Consider the following 16,439-nt stretch of genomic DNA (forward strand, 5'->3'; position numbering starts at 1 on the left):
CGCCACGACACTTCACGACCTGTTGAGTTCTTTACGGCCTAGCGGCGGTCCGGACCCATCCCTTAAGAAAATCTTGTAAAGCCACTCCCACTGTTAATCCCACTTCACCCTTGCCTCAGGAGGCTTCTTCTGAGCGGTGCGGTGTTTACGAAGAAAGCTGAAACTCTTAAATCTTACAATGGGAAGACCCACCCTAATCTGTAATTCTTATCTTTTTTTTTTTTTTTTTTTTGGTACCAAGGATTGAACCCAGGGATACTTAACCACTGAGCCACATCCTAGCCCTTTTAATTATTATTATTTTTGAGGCAGGGACTTGCTAAGTTGCTTAGGGCCCGGTTAAGTTTCTGAGCTAGTCTGAACGTGCACTGCTCCTGCCTCCGCCTCCCAAGCTGCTGGGATGAGGCGTGTGCCACCACACCGAGCTAAAACTGATCTTGTTTGAGAATGGAGGACGCACCTGATGTCATGTGTCTCCAAGCTTCAATTTTTTCACCTATACACTAGGGATGGGGTATTACAAACCTCTTAATGTTATTGCAAAGATTACATGAAATCACGAAGCTCGGGGTGACTCACACAAAGTCAGTATCCAGTGGCTGTTACTACAGGGAATCTGTTAGGTTTCAGGTAGGAAAAGGGTTATTGACTTTTATTCTTTCAACTCAATCAACAATAGCCTGTATCAGCTTGTTCTACATACTTAGCATTCTACAAGACTCTTAGAATACATAATCTTAATATATAACTCTATTTAAAGACTGGGGCAAAAGTTCAATGCACGGGAATAGATCTAAACATAACATGCACTTTCAAAAATAAACACTACCCTTGCATCAGTTTCAAGAATTTTTAAAAAATATTACTATGTTTTGAGCATTAGGCACTAAATTAATCAGACATTAATTTTCACTTAATGTCTCTCAAGATACACACACACACAGAGAGAAGTTATAAATAAATTGCAGAAAAATCAGTAGAAGGAGGAGAGCAGGGAAAAGTAGGGATTGTTGAAGTGCTGGGGACAGAATTAGAGCAAATTATATGCCATGCTTTTGTGATATGTCAAAAATGTATCCTAATGTTTTACTTAATTAAAAAGAATATAAAATATAAAAAAGATATATATTTTTCCTCCCTATGTGAGGAAATTTCAAAGAAATGGCTTTGTGCTAACCCTTCAGGTCTTGTTAATTTGCATTGACTCAAAAATTCCATTCCCTAACACATAGGTTAGGGAATGGAATTTTTGAGTCAGTGAGAAGAACGGGGAAGAGAAGTAATTGTTGCTGCAGTGTTGGGGAATCAAACTCAAGACCTCACACTTGCTAAGTGTACAGCTCTACCATCAAGCTACATCCTTAACCCTGAGGTAATTTTGGAATCTTAGTTGGGCCACTACTGATTGAATAGCTCTGAAAGAAACATTAAAATAAGTATAGCGAATTGAGTAAAATCCCCTTTTTAAGTTGTGAAGAGGAAGTTTCCAGAGAAATCATATGATCAGTTAATCTCTTGCTGGGATACTTAAAGATGCCAGTTGCCCTTGGAGTCAAAGAAAAATTTGGATTTTTTTTTTTCCTTTTTGTACTGAGGACAGTTTACCAACCTTTGGATTTTTTTTTTTTTTTTTTAATTTTCAGACAGGGTATCTCTAAATTGTTGAGGCTGCTCTCAAACTTTCAATTCTCTTGGCTCAGACTTCCAATTCTCTGTGATTACAGACATGTGCCCATGTATAGGTCTTCAAGCTGGATTAATCTTTACATTAGGAAAAGAGTTTAAAATAGAGAAAGCATTCCTGGTGTAGCATGTATTAGTAGTTTGTTCCTTTTATATTGATGAATAATATTCCACTATAGGAATGTACCACATTTATTCATTCATGTACTAGTTGATGGGCATTTAGAGGTTTCCAGATATTATGAATAATTAATACTGTTTCCATATTAATATACAACTTTTTATCTGGATATTTTTATTTTCCTTGAATAGATACCTGGCAGTTGGTCATATGATAAGTTTAGGTTTAATTTTTAAGAAATGGCCATATTGTTTTTTTAAAAGTGGCTATACCATTTTACATTTCCACTGGTTGAGAGTTCCAGTTTCTCTGTATCTTTGTCAACACTTGGCACTATTTTTTTTTATTATGGGTATGTAGTGGTATCTCATTGTTAATTCAATTTTCATTCTTTAAGTGTTGTTGACATCATTTTATATGCTAACTGACCATTTGTGTATTTCCTTTAGTGAAATGTTTATTGAAATATTTTGCCCATTTTAATTCACTTGTATCTTTATTATCAAATTATAGTAGTCTCCATATATTATGTATACAGATTTGTGGTAGACAGATAACAATATGTTCTCCAAGATCTCAAGAGGCTAGTCATATCAATGTGTAGAATGTTACTACTTTATTCCAGAATTAGTCTGTTACTGATAACATAGAATATAACATTATGTTACTTGTGTGTGTTAGTCAGCCTTTGGTCACTGTGACCAAAATACCTGACAAAAACAACTTAGAGAAGAAAAGGCTTATGGTTTGGGCTCATGGTTTCAGTGGTCTCAGCACATGGTCAGCTGACTCCATTGCTCTGGGCCCAAAGTGAGGCAGAATCTCATGAAGGAAGGATATTATTATGTAGAAGTTCAGGGACACCAAGATGGTAGAGATGGAGTACTGGAAAGAAGCCGATAGAGGACAAGACAAGGAGGCGAGTTCTGTCCCTGTTTTAATCAATCCCATTACCACAGTTCCACTAAGGATTTATCACATGACAACTCCCACCAGAGTTCAAATTTTAAAATGACCAATAGAAGTAAAGTGGGCAGTATTTTAATAATGTTTTCTACAGTAACCAATGGGGGGAAATTTGGATCATAAGATAACCAATGGGAGAAAATGGGGTAAGATCTTCAATCAGGTATGTATATGGACAAGAACACCCCGTAGTTTAAAATATAAGACCTGCATTTGAAGACATTGGGTCCTTGAGCACCTCTCTCTCTCAGCCCACACTGTTCTACCTAGTGGAGTGTTATCTTCACCTTCAATAAATCTGCACTCCATCTGTTACTTCTGTGTGTCTCGTTCAATTCTTTGTTCAGGACACCAAGGACCTAAACTTCAACTGTATATCTCAAAGGTAACAGTATTTCAGAGAAAGTTGCTCAGCTCATGGCTTCTACAAAGGGGTGAGAGGGAGGTAAGGAGAGAATGGAGGGAGGGGAGTAGAGAGGCAGAGACAAGATATATAGTTCAAAGGCACACCTCCATTGAACTATTGCCTTCAGCCATACCCGCTTGCCTCCAGTTACTACTCAGTAGTCCATTCAAATTATTAATCCATTAAATGGATTAATTCACTGATGAGGTTACATTCGTCACAATCTAAACATTTCTCTGAGCATTTTTCATTGCCTACTGTTGAGAGTCTCCCTGAGAACTCCCCAGGCATTTCAGACATGGCAGCGGGCAAATCGCCAGTGGGCTGCTAGAACTCCCCGGGGCCTTTCAGATAAGGAGCCCCTAATGCTACAGGGCGGCGAGCAAGTTGCCAGTGGGCGGATAACAAGTTGTTTTGAAAACCTTCTAATTGGCCCTCCCATCTTCCATACTCGTGGACAGTTCGTGCCCCCCATGAATCTTATGCAGGGCGGACATGCGTGCACCCTAGGAGATGACCTGACCTGTACTATGATTGGCCCCGGGAGCTTCCTGGTTTAAGATAACTGACTCTCACTTTCTATATAAACTAGCACCAGCTTGCAGTAAAGTGCTTCATCTTTGTCACTGCTGTCTGTGTGTGTGCATTTTAATCTCCAACGACGAACCTTGGCCTTTCACGTACCACATGAACTTTTCAGGTGGTAGGTGAAAGGTCCAAACCATAATTGTAAGCTTTCTGTTGATGTAAGGAATGCCTAAGATTATCAAGTTAAAAATAGGAAAGGTTTATTTTGGCTCACTTAAAAATAGAAACGATTTATTTTAAAGATTTCAGCCCATGGGCAGTTGACCCATTGCTTTTGAGCCTTGATGAGGCAGCATATCATAGTGAGAGCACATGGCAGAGGAAGCTGCTCAGCTAATGAAGGCTAGGAAGTGAAAGAAAGAGAGAGGAAGGGTCCAGTGTCCCATATCCCCTTCAAGAACACATTTCTAATGACCTAAAGCTCCCAGTAAACCTCACCTTTTAAAGGTTTCCATAACTGTCCAGTAGCACTAAGTTGAGGAAAAAAGTTTCATCATATGGGCCTTTGGGATAGTTCAGATCCGAACTATGGCATTCTGAAATTAGGTTTGAAAAAAGGCTAGGATTTATGTCTTTCACAATTGCTTATTTGTTCTTTCTCTTAGATTCCTCACTCTGGGTGAAGCAAGCTGCCATGTTGTAAGTAGCTCTTTAGAGAGATCCATGTGAAGCTGGAGACTCTGGCTGTTACAGGCTCAGTTAAATCCCCTAAAGTTTCATATGTTGAAGCCCTAACTCCAATATGTCAGAATTTGGAGATAAGGTAAATAAAAGGGATGGTTAAGTTAAAATGGGGGCACTTAGAGTGTATTTTCATCCAGTCTGACTGATGTTCTTAAAAGAAGAAGAAATTTGGACATGAAAAAGAGACACTAGTAATGAATGCACATCGAAAAATAGAATGTGAAGACACGGTGAGAAGGCAGTCATTTACTCACCAACAAGAAAGGCCTCAGGAAAAACAAAAACTTGCTGGTACCTTGCTTTTGGACTTCTACCTTCTGGAAAAAAAAAAATATATATATATATTATATATATATATATATTTTTTTTTTGCCTTAAGCCATTCAGTCTTTGTCACTTTGCTACAGCAGCTCCAGTAAATAGTACAACTAGCTAACAACTTGCAAGAAACTGAAGCCTGTGAGTGACCTTGGAAGATTCTGTAGTCCTAGTCCTGCTTTGACATGACAGCAGCTGTGGCTAACAGCTGCAACCAGATTTCAGCTTTAAACTGCTAAGGTTCTGGGTCATTGCTACACAGGAATAGATGATTAATGCCAAGTCATTGTGTGGTTTGTAAATATTTTCTCCAAGTCGGTGGCATGTTTTTCATTTTTTTTGGTTGTGTCTTTTAAAGAGCAAAAGTGTTATATTTCAATCAAATATAACATCGATCTTTTTAGTGAATTGTACTTTTTGGTTAATACTAATAAATTTTTGCATAGCATGAGGTTTCAAAGATATTACCCTGTATTTCCTACAAGTTTTATCACTTTAGCTTGGTTTGTTTTAGCTTGTTTAGGTATAGGATTCATTTGGAGTTGATTTTTGGATAGAGTGAAAAATAATGGCTTAAGTTCTTTTCTATGTATGGATATCTTATTGTGTAAACATCATTGTTGAAAGGATTATTTTTCCCCTTGAATTGCCTTGACATTTTAAAAATTCAACAAATACAAGCTGACAACAAATACAAGGATTTCTGGACTTTATATCCAATTCAATTCATCTGTATGTATATCTTTATGCTTTAGACCAGTATACACTCCCTTGATCATTGTAACATTATTTTTCCTTTTTTTTTTCTTTTTTCTTTGCTATGCTGAGAATTAGTCCCAGGGCCTTGCAGATGCCAGGCAAGCAATCTATCACTGGGCTACACCTTTAGCCCCTATAGTAACTGGGTCATGTAAGTCCTTCTTTACTTTGTTTGTTTTTGTTTTGTTTTGTTTTTGGCAGAGAAGCAATGGTTGTATTCAAAGCATTAAGCACTGTTACATTTTCCCACTGTCAATTTCTACATTCCATTTCTATGGAAAAATGAACGATGACATCTCCAAGCTGCTTCTTTCTGAAAGAGGGCAAAGTTGGGGGAAGTAAAATGAAGTCCTCATTCTGTGACAGATGGGCATAAATAGTTAAGGGTATTCAGCATCAGGGCAGTTCAGAAAGCCATGGTTGCAGTTGGTGGGTAACTGGACACGGCATATGTAAGGCAGGGATCTTGCTAAGACAACAATAAACAAAGCAGCAAGGCATTGTTTTTGTAAACAATTAGCACAAAGGCAATTAGTATTTCAGCCAGTCTCTGAAAACAATGAAGATAGTAACTTATAATCATATCAGTGAAAAACAGATCAAATTTATCTATGTAGGAGGTTAGGAAGATTTGTAGGCCTATGAGATCAGACTCAAGTTTACTTAGGAAAAACTTGTGACTATAGAGTTCTTTGTGGTGATTATTATTAGGCACTCCCACAGAAGAACCCTCTCAGAATAGCCTCCAGCTTTACTTACTTTGGTAGGGCTGACACAAGTGTACATCTTAAGTTACATTAAAAAAAAAAAACATTGTCTTTCCTTTTAAATGTCTTTGTATGACTTTAGTCATACTCTCCTGCCAGGTGTTTAAGACTAAGTTGGTCAAAATTGACTTCTTCTTATCTTCTTTTAGGGTCAGCTGAAACTCTTCAGGGATCACTTTTGGTAACATGTAAGAAGCTTCTTGGTTCCTTTAGCCTTCCTTTACCAGTTGTATCACCTGCAAGGATTGGTCAGAGTTTTGCTGACCATACATGACTTTTTTTGAAAGCTTCAGAAACATTTACCTTTCCAATGATCCTCCTGTTTGCAGAATGTACACTGGTTGGCTTCCTGTTCTCTAAGGTCCTTTCAATCCCCTAATCTGGAGGTTGAGTGATTTACTGGAGTTGCAGGGCCCATAAAAGGTTGTTGTCTTTTCCTGAGTTCTAGTTGACCTTGGAGGGCACTTCTTTGTTCTTCTTGAAAACTGTGTTGGCTATTTGAGGCCCTTTGCATACATCTATGAATGTTAAGGTCAGCTTGTCCATTTCCACAAAAGAGCTGGCTGGAATTTTGATTTGGGTTGTATGTACATCAATTTGGGGAGAAATGGCAATTTAATACTGTGTCTTAGAATCAATAAAAACAGAATGTCAACTAGTTATAAATATATTTATTTATATTGTCTTTAATTTTAGTTGATAATACTTTGCAGTGTTGGGGCACAATCGAAATTCCAGCTACTCAGGAGGATTGTAAATTTGAGACTAGCTTGGGCAACTTAGTGAGGTCCTGTCTTAAAATAGAAAATAAGAAGCTCTGGGGATGTAGCTCAGGGGTAAAGTGCACTTGGGTTCAATCCCTAGTACTGGAGAGAGAGAGAAAGAGAGAGAGAGAGAGAGAGGGAACGAGAGAATATGAGAGAATTTTGTAGTTTTCAGTGTATAAGCTTTTCCATGTCTTTTGCTTAAGTTTAATTTTTATTTTATTCATTCATCATTCATTCATTAGTTTTGTAGAATAGGGGATTGAACCCCAGCCCCACACATACTAGGCAAGTCAAGTGCTCTACCACTGAGCTACATCCCTAGCCCAAGTTTTATTCTTTTTGATGTGATTTTGAAAAGCTTATTTAATTTCATTTTGAATATTTCATTGCTTACATATAGAAATACAATTGATTTTTGTATATTGATTTTATGTCCTATTACCTTACAAAACTCACTTATTTTATTATATGTACATAATTAGATTCAATGAATAAAAATCTTTTTAGAAGTTTCATCTATATCTATATATTTATTAGAAATATTTGTTGATACAGACTGTTTCTGACATATGATGGTTCAACTTGGGATTTTTCCACTTGACCATGATGTAAAAGTGGTACATATTCAGGGGAAATTGTGCCTCAAATTTTGAATTTCGATCTATTCCTAGGCTAGCAATATGTGACATAAAACTCTTGCCATGCTGGATAGTGGCAGCAAACTGCAGCTCCTAGTCAACTGTGTGATCACAAGCGAAAACAACCAGTATTCTACAAAGTGCTTTGTTGCTAAGATATGATGCTCTGCAAGGCAGGTGTATTAAATGCATTTCTACTTACAATATTTTCAACTTATGATGGGTTTATTGGGATTTAATCTCATCACAAATTGCAGAACATCTAATTTATCTTTTTTAAAAATTTTTTTATTAGTTACACATGACAACACAATGATCTTGACAATTCATACATTTGAATCAAATGGGGTATAATTTCTTATTTTTCTGATTGTACAGGTTGTAGAATCTAATTTCTCTTTTCTTGAAAGGTTTTATTATCAAACTTCTCTCCATATCTTTAAAAATTTGTGTTTCCCCTCTCTTTATTGATTCCAGACACTTTCTGGAAGAGTTCCCCAAGTAAGTTCCAGCCTCACTATTTTGTATTTCATGGTATGCAACCTATAACCCAGTCACTAATTTCATTTCAATCACTATATTTTTTCATAACTAGTATTTCCAGCTTATTATTGCTACATATTTCTAATATATTTTCAATTAGACCATGCAACACAAGAATTTGTTATTGACACTCAAATTTCAGTTAAATGGGGTTAGCATAAAGTGAATTCCCAAGAATTAGCTAAGCCTATTAGTTCAATCATCAATTTGTTAATCCAGTCAATAAATATTTGTCTTCTTAATCCATTCTCAAAATGATGGGATTAGCATATCTATAGATCAAAATCTGATAATGTCAATCACCTCCTTTAAAACCTTCAATGCTGCTGGATGCAAAAGGAGGATCACTTGTATCTAGGAGCTCAAGATCAGTTTAGACAACATAGCAAGTCCCCATCTCAAAAACATAAAATACCTGATAACAAATCTGAAGGATAAAGAACTAAATTCTTGTGATAACCCTGCAAAGATCCTTCATATTCTGGCCTCTATCTTTCCTCCAGTGTCATCTTACCTTACTTTTCCTTCAGAGGCAGGTCAAGCACTACTTCTCTAGGGGAGCATTCCTTCACCACCTCTCTTCCCCTCTACTCAGCCTAGGTCAGTTTTTCTTTTCTTTTTTTTTTTTATGTGTGTGTGTGTACTGTGTGTGTGTGTGTGTGTGTGTGTGCGCGCGCGCGCATGTACATTGAGGTGGTTCATAGCACTTATTTCAAGATATAACTACATATTCATTAAGATTATCATTTTATTAATTTCAGTTTCTCCCCCAGAGAGTAAGCACAGGAACCCTACCTTTTTTGCTTGATTTGGATTGCCAACTCAGAGCACAGTGTGTTATACAGGACAGACAGTGAAGCTTGAAAACATGAAAGACATGAAGTGCATCATGCACTGTACCGTGCTAAATACTTATAAATATTAAAATCTACAGTTTGCCTTCAGAGAGGACACTCAAAATTAAATGAGGGGAGACAAATGCATAAACTGCAAAAACACCAAAGCAAGTGTTAGAATGTAACTTAAGGTGGAAGTCTCATGTATTCCTTTGTGGGGAAAGCTGGGAAAGGTTTCCTAAGGAAGCAACTTGAAGAATGCAAATATGTTGACCAGAAGGACAAAGCAAGAGAGATTTCTAGAGAGAGGAATAAAACTACAGAGAATATTCAGGGAATATCAGATAAGTATAGCTGGAGTATATTAACTCTGATGAGAAAAGAGGTAACACAGGTAATCAAAAGCCACGTCACCATGGCCATGTAGGCCTTTCAGTAGAGCTTGAACTTCTTTATACCATAGCTAATAAAGAGCCAAGTTCATTTCTTGAGCTTGAGTTCTACAGTTGGGGCACAGAAGTAAGTGGTCAGGAAGAAACCACAGGTTAGTTCTGGGTGTGATTATTCTTTTTTTAAATTTTTTTTTAAAGTTGTTAATGATGGACCTTTATTTTATTCATTTATTTATATGTGGTGTTGAGAATTGAACCCAGTGCCTCACACATGTGAGGCAAGTGCTCTTATTCTTAAGTAAAGGATCTTGGATTATACTGTTATTTGAATGGACATAATTATTAGAACACAATAACGGTTTTCAAAGGATTGGCTGGATCTATTGCTGGCAAAGAATTTCTTGGATCAAACAAATACATCATGATTTAGGTCAATCATAATTGATGAGCCTTTAGAAAGAGCCAACAATTGGGGTCATTACTATTAGAGGACTCCAGGACCTGATAAAGAAGACACCATATTTTCTATAGAGAAATATGTGTAATAGATTTTTAAAAATTTTAGAAAAAAACTTTTCTATAAACTTCTAAAGTATTTATTTATTTATTTTTAAAACTAACCCTTAAAACAGCACATTTTATTCACCAGAATATTTGGCTATGAAGCCAAGCTAAAAAAATTTCAATTTTTCTAATGTCTCACTTCCAACTATTAAACCAAAAGCTTGCTAGTATCTACTACTTACATTTGGTAGAAAGTTGTTATTTTTTTTTTCACTGTAGGAAGTTTTGAAATAAAGGTATATTGTATTATTCCATAACATATGAAATTATATAGGAAATATTTGGGAGAAATTAAAATTATTTTGACTGTGAATGTCTTATGTAGTAGCTTGGCATTTGTATTAGTAGTTAAATGGCTTAACTTCTTTTATAAACTGAAAATGTTCCAGTGAAAAAAAACTTGAATGTAATATCATTCAAGTAAAGTTTTTATTTCCTAATAGCTGAGGGAGATCTTTATTACAGCATAAAGAGTGTCCTTTTCATGAAACTGGGTTTCTAGTGTTTGCTTCAAGAAGTGAGAAGTTTTCTTGCATTGGCACTGTAATTTTTTCCTGAGATAAATACTATTAAGTATTTTTAAATGCATGGCTTGATTATTTTTTGAACTTGGGTGTAGTCCTAAATTTCCACTGCTAGGTACAGCCAAGATGATATCTCAGATTCCCCTTTAGTTGTTCTCCGATATAGAGGTGCCATTTTTCTAACTTGGCTTTGCATTGCATCAGGACTGTGAATCCAAAACACATAGATTGCATAATTGTGTACCCAGGCTGAGGTGAAAACGACTTCATCATACTTACCATAGCCAATTACTATACAGGTCATGAGGAAAAAGTTACACTTTACAGGTGGAGCACTATACATTGAAGGCTTAGTTTATACTTATTTTTGAAACTATAAAACTTCCAGTCTTGTGTGAGAGGGCCACAGTCATACACTTTGGTCAGAATATGAGGTCTGCCAAAATGCCTCTGGTAAACATCATGTTCCTACTGTTCAAGTTCTTTCTGTGCTTCTAGCAGTGGTTATTCTCTTTATTACAACGTTATCAAAAAGAAAAGCTATTTTTCTTCCCAAAGAAAGAACTTCATTTATGTTTCATTAGAGGTAAAAAGAAGGGGCAGATCTAGGTTTTGTGAAGCCTGAAGCTCATATAATTCAGGGTCTTCTATATGAAAAAGACCTAAATATTATCACAATTTTGCAAAATTTACAAATATAGAAACCCATGTGAACATATTTTGAAGGCCAATTCAGGATGCCAAAGATTACATTTATTAACTCTGCCTCTATAGACAGAATATTTAATAGTACTTTTGAAAATCAATTTTAAAAATTAACTTTCTATACTTTTAGGCTTTAATGTGCTTAAACTATTTTGTCAATGAGGAAATATGTTTATGACATACTTTGTCAATTTAAAGATTTTACTTTTGACTGATAGTTACCTATCTATGTGTATAAATGTTTTGGTTTTTGTATTTGTGCTGATACTGTTACATTCATAAAACTCAAGAAATTATAGGTGAAAAATGTTGTGCTATGATGATGTCGATAGAGCCTTTAAACTTGGGCTCAACAAATCCCAAGTAGGATAAAATAAACATGTCATAGATAAATTGTTGAAAGCTACAGAAAGATAAAAAAAAAGCTTAAAAGAAGTAAGAGAAAAATGATGTCTTTCAAATGTGGAACAACAATATGAACAATGGCTCACTTCTCTACACCAACATTGGGGGCCAGAAGATATCACACTGACATATTAAAACTACAGGAAAAAAAAGCAACCAAGAATCCTATGTCTAGAGAAAATAATTGTTTTAGTCAGAATCACTGTGACAAAAAGATCTGACAAGAACAACATAGAGGAAGAAAAGTACATTTGGGGAGCAGGGTGACTACTTAATTCTTGGCCGGAGGTGAGATAGCATATGATGGTGGAAGGGTATGGAGGAGGAAAGCAGCTCAGGTCATAGCTGCGCTCACCAGGGATAAAATATATACCCCAAAGGTATGCTCCCAGTGACCTTCCTCTAGTTAACATCCAGTTAATCCATTCAAGTAGATAAATGCACTGATTAGGTTAAAGCTCTCACAACTCAATCCTTTCTCTCTAAACTTCCTTGCATTGTCCCACATATGAGCTTTTGTGGACACCTTCTAGTTAAAAAATAATAAAAAATAAAATGAAGTAAAGACAGATTCAGAATATTCATCACAAGCTGACCAATACCATAAAAAATGGTAAGGGACATTCTTCACACAAAGAGTAATGATATTAGGTGGTAACCTGGACCTACAGGAAAAAAATATTGTTTTTAATTTTTGTATTATTTAAAATACATTGTTTAAAACAATCATAATCAGAGCTCAGTGTACTGGTTTTATTCAAATTTAATATTTCAAGAACACAGCTCCAACATGGTGGAGCTGACAGTGGAGGGTTGTAAATATAACAGAGATTTCTACAAGGAATTTATCAAAGGTATTCATGAAGATTCCATCACAGTTGTTTTTGAAAATAATTGACAACCAGAATGCCATGTTTCATTTAACAAAATTAAGTTACCACCTGATGTACAAAAAGAAATTAGTAAAGGAGACGAAGTAGAGGTATATTCAAGAGCAAATGACCAAGAACCATGTGGATGGTGGTTGGCTAAAGTTCAGATGATGAAAGGAGAATTTTATGTCATTGAATATGCTGCTTGTGGTGCCACTTACAATGAAACAGTGACTTTTGAACGACTTCAGCCTATCAGTATAAAACTGTCAAAAAAAAAAAAATTCTTCAAGTGCACAGTTGATGTTCTTGAGGATTTGAGAGAGGCTTTTTGCTAATGAAAATGCACATAAAGATTTTAAAAAAGCAGTAGGAGCATGCAGAATTTTTTACCCTCTAGAAACCATGCAGCTAAGGATACTGTCTGCCAGTGAAGCAACTGTGAAGAGAGTAAATATTCTAAGTGACATGCATTTGTGAAGTATTCGTACAAAGTTGATGCTAATGTCCAGTTATGAAGAGGCCAGTAAGCATTTAGAATGCACGGAACAACTTACAGCAGCATTTCATGACAAATTTGTTGTGAGAGAAGATTTAATGGGACTGGCAATAGGAACACATGGTAGTAATATCCAACAAGCTAAGGTTTCTTAAGTTACCTTAAGTTGAACTAGATGAAGATGCTGGAACATTTAGAGTCTATGGAGAAAGTGCTGATTTTATAAAAAAGGTTAGAGGTTTCTTGGAATCCTTGTGGAGGATTTTATTCAGGTTCCTAGGAATCTTATTGGAAAAGTAGTTGGAAAAAATGGCAAAGTTATTAAAAAAATAGTGGACAAATATAGTGTGGTTTGAGTGAGAATTGAAGTAACAGTGACAGTGAAAATTAACTACCTAGAGACAATGAGATGGTTTCATTTGTATTTATTGGCACTAAATAAAAATCATGGGAAAATTTCAAGCTCTTTTAGAGTATTATATTGCTTATCTGAAGGAAGAGGAACAGCTAATCTGTAGGAACACCTACAGATTGATAAACAGCTTATGACAGACTAGTTCTAGGTTTTATGATGGAAGAGGCAGATATTATAGGGGCCCTGATTACAGCTCCAGTTATGGTACAAATTCTGAGCTAACTCCTCTGAAACAGAATCTGAATGTAAAGAGCTAAGCCATGGTCATTGGGAGGAGAAGATAATCAGGGAAGCAGACATCAGCATGACAGCAGGAGATACCCAGGAGGAAGAGGCAGAAGTATTTCAGGGGGGTCGAGGTTGTGGTAGATCACTTGGTGGCAAATCCTCCCACAGTTGTGTGCTCAAAGATCGAGACAGCAATCCATACAGCTTACTTGATAATACAGAGTCAGATCAGATTGCAGACACTGAGGCCAGTGAATCTCATCATAGTACTAACCGTTGTAGGTGGTCTCCTAGACAAAGGACTAATGAAGATGCTGTTCTGATGGATGGAATGATTGAATCTGATATAGCTTCAGTTAATGAAAATGGGCTAGGCAAAACATGTGATTGAAGAGCATGGTCCTTCAGAAAAGGCAATAAATGGCCCAATCAGTGCTTCTGGCAATGAAATTATAAGCTACAGCTTACTCCAGAAGAAGAAAAGATTAATACCTTAAAAAAAGAGAACACTCAAGAAGCAGCAGTCCTGAATGGTGTTTCATAAACTGAAGAAGTTTATAGTTATTTGACATTACATTTACAATAGTGCTTGATTAAGCTTGCCAAAGGATAGAATATGGATCCCCAGTCTTTACATTGTGCTTTTAGTTCCTCCATTTGGAATTCAGAAAGGAGAGGGATCCTGAAGAAATCATGTTAAATATACTGTGACATCTATTGTATTATAAAATACATTATCATGTGTGCCTTGAGACAAATATATGGAACATTAAAAAAGTTGCTGGCTATAGGAAATGTTATTTTGTTTTCAAAATATGGCAGAGAAGGAGGTGGGTGGGTTCGGAGTTCTAAGGTAATATTCTTTATGAAAGCATTAGCTACTTTTTTTACATTTTCAATAATGTGCTACATTTCTTCACCCAAGGAAATCTAGAATGAAATGCAGTCTAAAATATTTTGCACTGAACTATAATTTCTTCTTTAGTTTAATCTGGAAACCAGTCTGTTTTAATAAATGCTTTATGTACAGGAAAATCTGTTGACCAGTTAATGCTCATCTGCAGAGATACTGAATGATATTGGCAGTGACCTTCCTACATTGAGGCTTTGTTTGGTTTATTTATTAAAGTGTACACTATTTAAAAATCAAACATAGCTTTAGTTAAAACACTAAACAGGATTAGTTATATCCATTCAGACGTAACCTGAACTACTGAAAGATAATTTCCAGAAGGTTTATTCTGTATAAACTACATGTTATTCTTCAGTAGAGTATCTTCTCCCTTTTCCTTTTTCTCATTTAAAAATTTTTTTTGATTTTGGTTTTTTGATGTACAATATGTTTTTGTATGCAGGTAGTAAATAAATTTTGACTTTCAAAAAAAAAATCACTTAATACCTATAGCAAGATAGCTGTTCTATACTTCTTCAATGGCTTCTAGAGGGATCATTTATGCCTCTGAACTACGTGATTGTTGTTGATATCATTATTATTACTTTTGGAATAGAAAGTATAATACATAGACTGAAACTATCACCAGAGGAAGGTCCAAGGAGTTCCCTCAATTCAGGAAGCGGGTAGGGTTCTTAAGAAACATTGCAGAAAGAAATTTAGGGAGGGTCAGGTGAGATTTACTTAGGAAAGTAAAATCTATATACTAAAGGGAAAGAGACAGCATGGGCTTTCTTGAGTGAGAAGCTTCCCTTGGTCTGGGCTTTTAATATTTATACAGGGACTACTAGAGGTGGAGTCAGGGTGGAGTTATGCAATTTCAAGTTAGTTCTCCTTGTGCTTGCACATTGCCCTCCATTCTGACTCCTTTTTGACGGCAAGGACATGTGATCGCTGGATTGCTCATGAATTGCTTGCAATATATTCCAATGATTCATTTCAACTGTTCATGGGCATTTCTCTTTTGATATTCAATATACCTTTTCTTTTTCTCTGTATCCCCAAATTGATTAACATTTGGGTTGTTTCCATGTTTGGACGATTTTGAATAATAATTCTATGAATGGTGTACCAATATCTGTTGGAGTTCCTTCTTTCAATATTTTTAGTATATCCCTACAAGTAGAATTACTAGATGATATGGTAATTCAATAATTAAATTTTTGAGGAACTACCAACCCCTTTTCCACAGTGGCTGCATTCCCACCAGTTACATACAAATCTTTCAATTTCTCCACATCTTTGTGAACACCTATTATTTTCTATTTATTTAACAGTATTGGGGATTGAACCCAGGAATGATTTACTGCTGAGACACATCTTTAGCCCTTTTCATTTTTTATTTTGAGGCAGGGTCTTGCTATGAGACTGTTCTCAAACTTGCAATCCTGCTGCCTTAGCAGGACTTAGGACTTATCCTAAGTCACTGTGATACAGACATGTGCCATCATGCCTGGATTCTGGACCTTATTATTATTATTATTTTTAGGTAGGGTCACATTAAGTTGCATAGGTTATTGCTAAATTGCTGAGGCTTTTGTGATCCTCCTGCTTCAACTTCCTGAGTTTCTGGGATTACAGGTATTGACATCCTGTTGAAAATCATTTGATCATTTTTGTCAGGGTTTATTTCTGTGCTATGGCCTCATATTGTAAAAGTAGGAAACAGGCCCAATATTCCTTTTTTAGGTATGTAATGGTTTTTCTAATAATGTAAATATATATGATATAGAATGGCTATGATAGAGGGGCTATCTTTCATAATAAAATCATAAGGTAATATAAAAGAAAAACAAATAACCAAAGA

General features: G+C 35.9%; 1 pseudogene; it reads left to right on the top strand.

Annotated features, from left to right (window-relative positions):
• The first annotated feature begins 12,456 nt into the window (after positions 1 to 12,456).
• Positions 12,457 to 14,224, top strand: LOC101962215 (RNA-binding protein FXR1 pseudogene; annotated as a pseudogene).
• The last annotated feature ends 2,215 nt before the right edge of the window (positions 14,225 to 16,439 follow it).

This window comes from Ictidomys tridecemlineatus, chromosome 11 (assembly GCF_052094955.1).
Source record: "Ictidomys tridecemlineatus isolate mIctTri1 chromosome 11, mIctTri1.hap1, whole genome shotgun sequence".
Taxonomy (NCBI): Eukaryota; Metazoa; Chordata; class Mammalia; order Rodentia; family Sciuridae; genus Ictidomys; species Ictidomys tridecemlineatus.